Source organism: Numida meleagris, chromosome 16, assembly GCF_002078875.1.
Source record: "Numida meleagris isolate 19003 breed g44 Domestic line chromosome 16, NumMel1.0, whole genome shotgun sequence".
Taxonomy (NCBI): domain Eukaryota; kingdom Metazoa; phylum Chordata; class Aves; order Galliformes; family Numididae; genus Numida; species Numida meleagris.
Window position 1 is genome coordinate 7,201,568 of NC_034424.1, and position 9,901 is coordinate 7,211,468.

Here is a 9,901-nt window from a genome sequence, read left to right on the forward strand (position 1 = left end):
GCAAAGCAGGGCTTCTATGGAAGAGCAGAGAACAAAGGAGTGTGAAGGGTCAGGAGTGCTGGCCGTGGGGCTCTGCAGCGTGGGGAGGGATCTGCATGGGTCTAAGGGAAATCCAAGGGAAAACATAAGGTGGGAGAAAGGATTACTTGGTAATGGAGTGAGCCAGGGTGCTGCTAAATACCCAAACCTTCCCTGTTTCATTCGGGGCAGGATGGCTGTGGGGCTGGGCATGTTGCAGGGGCATTTGAGATGGTCCCAGGTTGGTGCTGGGTGCCCAGAGAGCCTCCTGATGCTCTGTGAGACAAGGGAGGAGCAAGAAGGAGCACGAGCAAATGTGTTTCCACTTAGCTGCTCTGCGGAGCCAAATGATGTAACTGCTCGAAACCCCGCACTATGTTGGCAGGAGGAGCCCGGTGACAGCTCCAACTGTAAGTTCCTGAGCTAATGAGCAGAAAAGTTGAATAAAACTAAAAAAAAAGAAAAAGGAAAAAAAGCCTTTTTCTTTGGCTTAACATAGCGATCCTTCCCGGGACTGTTCTCTGAGCAGAGGAACAGCTGTAGGAACAAATCCAGCCCTGAAAGATGCTGGCTCGTCTCCTCTGGGTCTAATGGGGCAGAGCCAAGGGGTCAGCACCCACTGAAGTGCTTCAGAGCAGCACTGGGTGCTTTGCTGGGTGCTGGACCACGTCCCTGCTCCAGGAGAAGCACTGTGCTATCCTTTCCTCCAGCCCTTATGGAGTTAACCACAATTATTATTACTAAGGGTGGGTTTTTTTTCTCTCTCTCCCTCTCTCTCTCTCTCTCTCTGTGTTACCAGCAAAGAATGTTTTACTACAGCTCTCCACACAGCCACCAGCCTCCAAATGGACCACGTTACAGTAGGGCTAAATATTGTGTCAGGGACCATGTGTTTCTTGTAAGATGGGCTCAAGCCATGCCTGTGTAGGAAACTGTTTATCTCTTCCCCCCACCCCCCCTTGCTGCCTTCATCCTCCCATGGGCCATGTGAATGTCTGGGATGGGAACTTTCCTGGGATGCTGGCAGAGATTTTTTGCATGCAGACTGCCACGAGGGCTGAGCTTTGGGTGGGATGAGGTGTCCCCCACATCTGCTGGGTGATGCTTAGGTCCTGCTGTCCCCTGAAGGTACTGGGGTGCCCCGAGGCATTGCATCATGCAAGGAGGAGCACCACAACTGCCTGGGGAGCCCTCTGCTAGAGGGTCTGGAGAGAGGCTTCTACCAGAGCACGGTGTTGATGTGTGTGTTTGGGAGGGAAATTTGGCTGGAGAGGTGTTGCTGCCCTGGGGTCAGGGTGGAGCTGAAGTACCTCCTTCAGTTTGCTGGAGATCACGGTGTCTGCAGGGCAGGTTGTAGAGCTGGCTGATTACAGAAGTAGAGCAAAACCTCTGATAATTGTTTTATTGGAACCGAAACCAGCGCAGAGCAGGGTCTGTTGGCCATGCTGCTCCAAGCATTGCTGTCACCATGGCCCTGGTGGCACACGCTGCTGCTGCAGATCTGTCCATACCACTGTGCTTGGGGAACAGCATCCCCTCGCAGACTGGGGCTCGTTCCTCCCCTGCACAGCTCTGCAAGAGGGATGGCAGGGAAATCTGAGCTCCCCTCGTGCCTTCCTCTTCCTATCTGTCCATCTTGACGCCATCCCAAAATACAAAAAGGCACTTTTCCTTTTTACTGTCTCTGCTCTCTCCTGGCCACTGATCTGCACAATAGCATAATTGTACATAAACATCTGATTTCTTTTACTTTACCTCAGTAATAGCTTGTAGCAACTCCTTCCAACAACTATTAATACTGTGCTATATATTAGATCCAGACTTCAGATCCCCCAAATATGATTATCTTCAGAAAAACATGGGGGAAGGCTGAAAGGAGATCTAACGTTTACCCTCTGGTCAATCTTAAATATAGCATAGGCTGTATCTCCATGTAAACTCAGCAAGGGCTCTTAATGCTAAACACCTTGGACTTTTGCTGTGAGATGTGATAGATGGGGCCCTGCTCAATCAGAGTGATGATCTCTCACCATCAGCATCCCACAGCTCAGGGAGGGCTGGCTGACCCCAGGGCAGCTCTCCTCCCTCTGCCTTTTATGTGGAGTGGAGCAGAGCTGTAGCAGATCAAGATCTGCTCCCTTTATAGGGGGAAAACATGAGCACAGAGGGATGGAGCGGTTGAGGCAGCTGGATGGTGGCCTCTGCAGAGGGAAAAGCAGAAATCAGCTAAAACATAGCTATATTTTTGCTTTATTTTTTTCCTAAAAATAAATGCCATGCCCAGTTCCTGTTCCTTCCTGCTGTGGGACAGGAGAACTGTTGAGCAAAACCCGGCCTGTGCTTTAGCCCAGCTGCCAGGCTGGCTGTGCTGGCATGCAGAGCTCAGCAGCTGCAGTTTGCCAGGCCAGGTCAGAGCGAGGGGAGTGGACAAGACTTCCCATTGGGAGATTGTCTTCTCTGTCCCTAAAGAAAAATTCTACGCAGGCTATAATAGCAAGAAGTCATTCTAGCCCTGATTGTATTGCTGGGAATGAGAAAACCAGCTGGGGTTCGTGCTTCCAGCTGGTCATAATCCCTGGGATGTGCCCCTGCCCTTCCTTGCTGGGACACGGAGATGCAAATTTTAAGACCACGGTTTTGCGAAAATGGAGGACCTGTGTCCCCAGCTACGTTCAGGTTTTCTTCCATTGCTGCATGGCATGCAAAGATGCCATTATTGGGTGGTCTATATTGCTGGGGCTGTTACGAGGCAAGGACTGCTCTGTGCATCACCGTGCTCCTGCAGAGCATTCTAGCAGAAGGTACATAGTGAGAAAAGGGCGCTGAAGAACTCGGCTTGGAGAGAGATCTTCATCTGAAGAGCGGCTGGGGCTTTCTGGTAGGTTTTCAGGCATGGTAGGGCTGCTAAAAGTGACCAGATTCTCCCTTTTCTTCAGCAGGAACAGCAGTTTGGTGATTTCCTTGGCTCTGTGTTGCTTGTCACTGGAGCAGCCGGGGCTGGGTGGAAGAGAGTGGCTGCACATCTTTCTGCTCCTGGTGGCTCTTACTGTTAAAAGCCAGCCCTGTGCCACGGACTGGCCCAGCCCTTCAGGTGGTAGACAACCTGCTTCAGCAGCAGCTTTGTTCAGAATTTATCGGGCTGCAGCTGGGAATCTTTCCCTTTGATCCATCTCTGCTATTAAACAGCTTCTGATAATGCCGCCGAGTTCACATCAAGGAGGGGAAGCCGAGCAACCTCAATTTTGGAGCTGGGCAGCAGCGGGGAGCCCGTCTTAAAGCTGCATCACCTCACTGGCTTCAAAAGCGAAGGAGCTCCTTTTATTGCAGCGTGCTGCACTCCAGGAATGATTAAAGTCCTGTAAACGCGCACCTTCCTCATCACAGAGCTGTCTGCAGGCAGGGTGCCAAGTACAACAAGCCCAATCCAAAGCATCATCCCCTCCGTGGGGCTAATGGTTGTTGCCTTGTCTCCTGAACAAGAAGAGTGGTAAGGGAAAGTAGAGCCTGGAGACACGCACACACATCCCTGTATGGAAAGAATCCCTGAAAGAGAACTGAAAAGCAATTGAGGAGTCAGCCTATGGGCTACAGACAAAGCGCAGAGCGAAGGAGATAACCGGCAGTGAGCGCTGGGAAATAATGCCCTAAATTCCCTCTGAGCCCATTCATCACCGTGGCTTCGGCGATCATCTCAGCAACAAATTCCCTTATCATCCGGTTGGAATTCAACGTTAATGACCTGTCTGTTATTTCAGAGGGAGATGGACTGGAACCGGAGGGTAATTGGTAGGAAAAATCGCCGGGTACAGCAAAGAGCTGATGCTATTGGAGTAGTTACACCATGAGAGAGGGAGATTAAGGAGCTCTGCTCACCACAAGGGGCTTATTCATCCTGAATAAATGTGTTAACTGCCCAGAGCTGTCCTCCTACGCCCTCATTCCTGTCTGGTGGCATCTCCCAACCGCAGCTCACCCTGTTTTTCCCAACAAACAGCAGAGATACGGCCCAGCAGAAGCTGATAGAGTCATAGAACACCCAGGGTTGGAAGGGACCCATAAGGATCACCAAGTCCAACTCCTGCTGGTGAGATGATCACGGTAAGGAATAACCAGTTCTCTCCAAGCTCGCATTGATGGATGCGTTTATTTTGGAGTTCGCTCAGGGAAGGCCATAATTACTCTAATTTCTTAATTACCAAAATTATTCAGAATGATTCTGCAAACACCTCTGCCCTGCAACGCTTTGCACGAGGAGCCTCCCAGATTGCAGCAGCATGAGGATTTGGGTCTGTTTCTCTGCTGGAAGGACTCACTGCGTTTATTGCCATTTCTCCTCGCCACCTGCAGGACAACTTCCCATGTGCTTTGTGCAAATTACAGCGCCCACGTTAGCGGGGCAGCCTGCAGCCCTCACCGAAAATAGGATGACTGGAGAGTGTCAGGAGAGAGCAAGAAGCAAGTCCAGAGGTAAAGCCTTGGCTCTGTTGCAAAGAAGGATAGCTTTGCCTGGGACTTGATGTCTGTGCTTTCTCTCAACAGTTTCCCATTTCCACCTTCCACTTCCCAGCTAACAGGACCAGCACCAGTCATGTTTCGGTGAGCACACCTGCTTTATAAATTAGCTCCCGGGAGTATTTGCAAAAACAAAGCTGGAAGGCACGGCCATGGGACTGGGTTTGCTGCAGAAATACCAGCACGTATTCATAATAAAGCAGCTGCACGCTTTGCCCAGCTCTGTCTGTAACTTCCCGTCATGTCCTGTACCTTTCTGGGAAGAAAGAATGGGTGATGGTGGTGGGAAAATTGCATCACCGAGCCAAAAAGGATTTTGCAATCGCTTTTGATGGAGCTGGGGCTGCTTTTAACTCTACGTATTCCACATGTCTCTGCGCAACCCTATGGGTTCTCCACCATTTTAGGCAGCGATAGAGAAGAAAAATGCTCCTTTTCCACAAAAATACACCCTGGAGGGCCCACGGACACTGGGGAGGGACCTAAATTTGAGGAAGAAACTGGCTTTCTCTGCAAGGAGCCTGAGGGAGTTCTCCTTCCAGGATGCGCTCCTGAGTGTGTGTGGGATTTAACGCAGCCAGGACTGCACAGGAGGGTCAGCCCTATGCCCTACGTGCAAGGCAGGCACTACTGCTGCCTGTCCCCATCATCACTGCAGGGTGACATGAGTTGGGGACCAGGTGTGATGAGGAGCTCTCGTGGTGCCTCTTTCCAAGCTGCAGACCCAGAAGTTGGGTTTCTTCCCTACAGCCCCATAAAGAGCTGTCAACTGTTCCACCAGGAACCGAGATGATAATCCCAGCTCGTTGCTTTCCTTTGCATGGGAGAATTTTCATGCAAAAAAAAAAAAAAAGCGTCAACAAAATGAATCAAGCGCTCTGGTAGTGGCCCCGTTCCCACACGCTCCATGTGCTCTTCCTCTTGACTCACCAGTGAGGAGGTGATATCATGGGGAGGCTGTTCTGAAAATGCTTTAATCAATTTAATTCATAGCCAGCTGCGGTAGGAGCAGGAAGGTGTTCCCTCCTTGTGCCCAGAGATGGCCCAGTGTCCTCCAGCTGCCCCTGGAGATGCAGCACTGTGCCCAGGTAGCAAGGCCTTGCTGCTGGTCATCCACACCAAGCCTGGGAATGAAACTTTTGGCAACAGCCTGGACCAAGCTCCAGTTTCTTCCTTCTTCATTGAAAAGCATGTTGACTGCTGCAGACAAACTAGAACCCAGCGTGTTCATAAAATAAATCCCCACATAACTGCAATACAATATTTCTGCAAAAAAGGTTTTCTTATCTTCATTTTTCCCCCCTATCTCTGTCTCTTTTTCCCCCCATCTTGGACTAATTGCTACCAGACCAGGAACCTTCAAACAGATTTATTTGGAGCCTTGGCGTGGGCTCACGGTGGCTGGAAATCTTCTTGCTATTCCTACAAAAAACAGATTCTGGCTGGAGGGAAAGGAGAACTCCAGTGTTAGAGATGACCTTAACAGCACACATTGCAAATGAGATGGGAAGTGGAGAACTGCCTGAAACATCTCTGGCCCTCTTAGAGAAGCTGCTTTCCCTTTGCTTTATCAAGGCTGAGCTGCAAATGTTGCAAGGATGAACCCAGCAGTCTGCTGCTGTTTCTTTTTGCATGTTCTCAAGGCAGCTCCCAGAATAAGTTTGAACACTGTCTAACACTGAACATGCTGATGCATCCCATGCTTATGTGTCCATGTGCGACATGGCTGGAAATGATGTGGTGCAGGGTCCTCGGGATTTGCAGCAGAAATAGATTGGGCTCCTGAAAGCATCGCCCAGGATTGCTATGGTCCAGAGCAGGCCCAGCACTAGGAAAGATGCTCTGCTTCAAGCTGGGGTTGTGCTTGGTGGGAGTTGAGGATTACACACCTTCCTCCAGTTGGATATTTCAAACAATGGTGCAAACAATGGAAAACCCCTTGAAAGAATGCTATCCTGAGTGCTGTCCCCCTAAGAGGAGATGCGTGTCAGGAGATATATTGGCCATGTGAGTTTCTGAGTCGTTTCAGCTGTGAACAGTGTACACTAACCAAGATTTAGCTAATGGGTACATTGGGACATGCACATAGATACGCTCTCCTTTTGAGTCCTTCTCTTTACCTTTCAACCCCTGAAATCATCCAAGCTGCTAACACTCTGAGGAGGATGACGCAGCAAAAATAATAGTTTTAGCAAGAAACAGAAAAATGAGATTTGCAAATGTTTTTCTGGGAAAAACATCAAGTTTTCCTGCTTAGAAAATGAATGGGTTGGAATCCGGCTTGTAAAACTTGAAGCCTGACTCGGGCCCTGATTTGTCACGGGGCTGTCACCTGTGGTCATTGTTAGTGAGGACTCCTCAATGTTCTGTCGAAAAGGAAAGATTGCTCTCTGTGTTATTGATGGATTCGTGTTTGGGGAAGAGCAAATCCTTGTCAAGCTGGAGGAGCTTTCTGTGCATTAAGCGGTGGGTGCGGAAAGTTAGGGGAACACAGAACCATCCCTCCTCGCTGCAGAGCAGCTCCCAGGGAGCGCAGTGATAAATGGATTGCAGAAAACTTGGGGGTTCAGCTCGGCCAGGGGAAATAACAGTGGTGTCTATCTGATCTCTGCAAACCTGATTTTCCGCTTACGCGCCAGACGATAAATCAGCGGTACATGTGCTTATGTTGGCACGCCAAGTTTTCCCCTGGATGCCGGTCTATAGGCACGCTCTCCTTTGGCCACAAGAGCTCAGATCTGGTGCAGAAACCACGAGCACGGTGCTGGCAGGTGGCATCCCAACCCAACAACACTGCATTGCCCTTGGCTGGACAGCCAGAGCCACCACAGTGCAGCACAGCCACGGGAGGAGGACGGCAAGCGCTCCAGGCGAACCTCTTCAAACTGATTTTGAAACTGGGGCAAAAGTTGAAATAGGGTTTAATTTTATCTCGATTGATTCATCTGTCCCTAATTAGTAATAGCTTCCTAATGCATGACGCAAGGATGTGTGGAGGTTTTTTTAATGAATAACTCTTGGCTAAGATAAAATGTTGCTGTTCTCAGATTGTCTCAGATAGTTCTTTTTATATGCCAATAGAGATTTGTGCAGTCTAAGATGAAAAATACGTGAGATCCCACAGTCACACACGCTGAAGACTAAACTCTTTTAGATTATGGATCCTATCTTGTTCCCAATTTATTTTGTACATCCTGTTTTAGTATCTGTATTTGCTTTTACTGAGAGAGGAGCCTCAGTCTCCCAGAACTGCAGTGCGTGATGCTGTGCAGGGATGGAGCAAAAACTGCTCCTTGCACACAGGGCAATTTTTCATGGGAACAGTGTGAAATTACTGATTTTTCTGTTTTCAGGGGGAAAGTTGTACCGGCTTTGCCTTACTTTCTCTTTCTGTCCTCTTCCCCATTTCCTCTCTCCTTCCCGCCCATGGGTCAAGGGGCTGGACATAAACTTGAGGCCACGTGGCAGGGATGCAGGAGGCGGAGCAGTGCCCGTGGGCTGTATTTGGGTTGAATCTCACGATCCCAGGCGGCAGGAGGTTCGGGATGCACACATCCTGTTCCTGGGCAGCATAGCTCGGAGCTAGTCCCTCTCACCCCATAGCGCACCGCTCGTCCACATCATTCCTCCGCTCCTACTCATACCTCCTCGTGCCATCCAACATATTTCATCCCAGTCCTCTGTCCTCACACCCCTGAAACCCTTCCAAGCTGCTATCGTGTCCCTTTCTACAGCGCACCTCTCCAAGCCAAGCCATACCCCCAGGCTCTAATCCCATCCCATAAATCAATCTCTCCAGGGCCCTGGCTGTATTCTCTGATATCCAGGGGCTGTGCGGCTCCTCCTGCGCTCACATCTCTTCTCCCTACATCAGTAAAATCCCAGAGACACACAGCGGGGTGAGGCTCAGGTTTCTGGGCTCATTTTATAACTGGTGCTGCAGAGCTCTCTGCATGGTGAGGACCCAGGGCAGGACACGTCGAGCAGATGGCGATTCTGGACTGCAGATGAGGGCTGAGTTACGGCGCTCGCAGCACATCTTTGATACACGTCCAGCTTTTATCAGATGGTTCCACTCAGTGTTTGGCACAGCTGATGCGAAGGAAAGGCCGAGGAGCAGCCCAGCAGCGGGAGCAGCCCCTCATCCCTAGGGCTGTCCCCCTCTGTGCACTGAGCCGGGGCTTCCCCTGCTTCTCCCACTCCTCCAGTACTGACACAGCTTTACCCCTGTGTAGAAAACTGCTGATATGCTTGAAGCTCCCCCAGGCTGCACGGGCTCCGCTCCCTCTGCCACATCAGCGCGTGTTGCAAGCGGCTGGGAGGATGGAGAGCATGTGAGCATTTCTTGGAGCTAGAAGGCTCTGCTCCTCAGGTTTTGGCTTCAGATGACCCGAGCTCCTAATGCACTCCGCACTTAATTCACCCTTGCCAGTGCAAATGCTCTTATTTATGAGGTTGGTAATCACTTTCTATCAACACGCTCTGGAAGTCTGCTCCTTCCACAGAACATCCCTTCAATAAATCCTTCCTGGCGAATATTCCCAGCCTGAGCTGAACCCAACGCCTCCTCAAGGCATAGGAGAGGCTTTCAAAGGACTCTCACTGAGTTAGGTTGGCTGAAAGCACACCCACACCCCAAGCCCCGATGCATGTGGCCCCAGGTAGGCTCATCAGAAAGAAACTAAAACCTTTCCCAAAGTCTGTGGAAACACTGAGTTTGGTGCCTTTTTCTTCCTTGACTTAAAAGCCAAGAAATATCTGTGCAGGAGAATCAATCACATCATGAAGGAACCTTCTGGATCCCATGAACGCCTGTTCTTTAAGCCTTAGAATTTTACTTATCCCCCTTTCAGGAGGGAGCACAGATATGTTTTCCATTGGAAACATCCCCACAGTCTCATGGCTCACGCTGAGCAGCAATCCCAGTATCAATTAAAACGTGTTATTCTGTTGAGCTCACCCAGGCTGGCCCTTGGTTCAAGCCATAGGGCAGCAGAGGTCCATGCCAGGGCAGTGCCAATGAGCTCAGAATGGAGAATCTTGAGCTCAGAGCTCCCCGCTCCATATCTTTCAGCTCCTTCATAGACCAACTGGAGTTCATATTGGTGCCATTTACACGGCTGTCCAGTGGATTTTTTATCCTAATGCTCCACAGTGGGGAAATGGGAACCTGCAATGAACTTGCTTCGAATCGGAACATATTTAACTCGAATAAACCAGTGGCCAGGCTGAATAAACACTGCAGGCACTTCAGAAAGGGCGTTAAGTTGACATAAGATCTGTCGGGTGAGTTCAAGAAATGGGAGATTTGATGCCAAAGTCGTAAATCTGCTGGGTTAAAAGGGGGATACTGCTGAGTTCCACATCTTGG

At 50.0% G+C, this 9,901-nt stretch overlaps 1 long non-coding RNA gene across 2 annotated transcripts in view; it reads left to right on the forward strand.

The window, feature by feature from the left end:
* Window positions 1-9,039, forward strand: part of LOC110406938 — a 31,456-nt gene extending 22,417 nt beyond the window's left edge. For both annotated transcript variants that reach the window (XR_002443647.1, XR_002443648.1), the window contains one exon: window positions 2,955-9,039. This is a non-coding gene — a long non-coding RNA (uncharacterized LOC110406938). The remainder of the gene's footprint in view (window positions 1-2,954) is intronic.